Genomic DNA, 2,383 nt, shown 5'->3' with positions numbered 1-2,383 from the left:
AGAAAAGAAAAAGGAACGTGGCGGCTAGCGTTGCTGCGGGGCTCGTGGACGTCGACAATTAATGACGGAGGCGGCGGCTCATTAGGTTGGACCAGTCGAGGCCGGCGGCCAGACCGGAGCAGACCAGCGCTGACCGGTCGGCTGGCTGAAAAACTGCAGTAACCTTGGAGTGAGGCCGTGAGCCGCACGCATCCATCTTACTGAGCTCCCATTCTGCTAATGTGTTTTTTTTTTGTTTTTTTTTTTCATCTGCTGGTCCCAGTGGGTTCCTCCCAGTCAGCTTCACTTTAGCTGTGGGACAAAAAACAAAACACAACAGGAAGTGACTCCTGAAACTGGCTGTCAGAGACCAGAAATGGTCGAAGAGCAGCTCGTCCGTCTTGCCGAGCTGAAGCTGAGCTTTTTATCCCTGATGTCCCTTCCTCAAGCTGTCTACCATTAGCACTAGGAAGCTTCTGATTTGTCCACTTTAAATACTATAGACAGAAAAATTGCCCTTTTAACAACGGTATTCCCGCCTTTGTTTCAACAAAAAAAAAAAAAATGTTTTCTGGTGAATTTTCACACAGAAGTCCAAGCTGCCTCTAAAGGCCCCGCCCTCCTCTTTTCCCCATCAAACGGACGTGTAGAGTGAATCCACCTGATTTAGCATCTGTGCAGGGGGAGGGGAGGTCCAACCCCGCTGCTGCATATCAACACCCAGAGGGTGGAGGTGGGGTGGAGGTGGGGGTCTCGCATCGCTCAATGGAAATATTCCGCTCGCGCCGCAGAAAGACAAAAGAAACAAAGAGAAACCCAAAGAGAAAAGCAGCTCCTCCCCCTCAGCAGCACCGCAGCCAAAGCCGCTACCTGAGGAATGCCGAGCAGCAGCAGCAGCAGCAGCAGCAGCAGCAGCAGCAGGAAGCCGGCGGAGGACCTTGAGATCAGCGCGAGGTGGCGAGCGGCTCTCCCGGGCAGCGCTGAGTAATTAGCACTAATTAGTGGCAGTGATTAAGCGCGCCGGGGAACGTGGAGGCCGGGAGGGAGCAGATTGATGGAGGCCCCACCCTCCCCCCCACGAACCCACCCAGGCACCGCTGCATCTTAAGCAGTGAGGGGGTGGTGGGTGAGGGGGGGGGGGCTAATGGGGAGGGGCTCGTGGCTGCTGCCCAGATGCTACTGCAGCCATAAATAAAGAGGCGGGGCTCGATATCCACCATCCGGCCTCCCGCCGTAGCGGAAAAGCCTCAAATCAAAAAAAAGGGTTGTCAAGCGGTCGCAGCCCTCGGCTCCAGCCGGGACCCCTTAAATCATCCCGGAGAGGTCGTCCGGCCGCGCCGGCTAATTGAAGGCGAGGAAAACACACAACACTATCGACTCCTGATAAGACGCATCCGGCGGCCGCGTGTGAATTCCACCAATAGCAGAATAAATTATCGGCCGCTTGTTATCGTGTGGTGTCCCCGGGTGGCGAGAGAGGAGAGACACACACACACACACACACACACACACACACACACACACGCACACACGCAGGCAGCCGGTGCTACTGCAGGGTGTTGCCGTGCAGCGGGTCGCAACTCAAACAATTCACATTCTGGAGCTTCTTCTCCTTCTTTTTCTTCTTCTTCTTCTTTTTTTTTGAAGGAAAATTGACTCATTCTTCCTCCTCCTCCTCCTCCTCCTCTACCTCCACCCCCACCCTCTCCTTCCTCCTTCTGCTGCTGCTCCTCATCATCATCATCACCGCAGAAATATGACTCTGGGCTAAACTCCATCATCCAGGCGGCTCCTCTAACTGGACCAAATCAGGTTTGCGCCGAGAGCTGCCAGTAAAACCAGTTAGCGGCTGCGGCTACGATCGATATTTTCATATGAGCGCCGGCCGGGCGGAATGTTTAATCGCCAGGCTGCTGACAGTGATGGAGGAGGAGGAGCAGCCGTCCGACTCTCGGCACCGCTCAGCCGAGCGCTTCGGGTTTGGGTTTTTTTTTTTCTTCTCTCTCTCTCTCTCTCTCTCTCTCTCTTTGCCGGCGGAGGAGCCGGGTGGCCGGATTTCAGCGATGGCAGGTGACGCTTTTTTTCAGCGATGTCATCGTGGCGGCTCCTCCATCGAGTGACGGCCAGCACCACATTCCATTTGACTACGTCTTTGTTTTTTGTTGATTTTTTTTTTTTTTTAAATGCAACAGTCCGGCAACCCTGCACGTCAAATAAAAATATTTTCCAGATTTTTTTTTTTGCATTTGTTTTGACACGTCCGTCTGGGAAAGAGCCCATTGGAAAATGTTTCCATTGGAAAAGCTCGCAGCCTGCCAATCCACCGCTGAAATCCCACCAGAAACATTTTTTTTTTCCAACTGCAGCGTCCTCAGCAGACTCTTCAGCTGCAGAATCCGTCACA

Source organism: Nelusetta ayraudi, unplaced genomic scaffold (genome assembly GCF_046127955.1).
Source record: "Nelusetta ayraudi isolate G7.1 ecotype Tasmania unplaced genomic scaffold, CSIRO-AGI_Nayr_v1 ptg000349l, whole genome shotgun sequence".
NCBI lineage: Eukaryota > Metazoa > Chordata > Actinopteri > Tetraodontiformes > Monacanthidae > Nelusetta > Nelusetta ayraudi.
The sequence above is the reverse complement of the archived record's forward strand: the minus strand, read 5'-3'. Positions refer to the sequence as shown.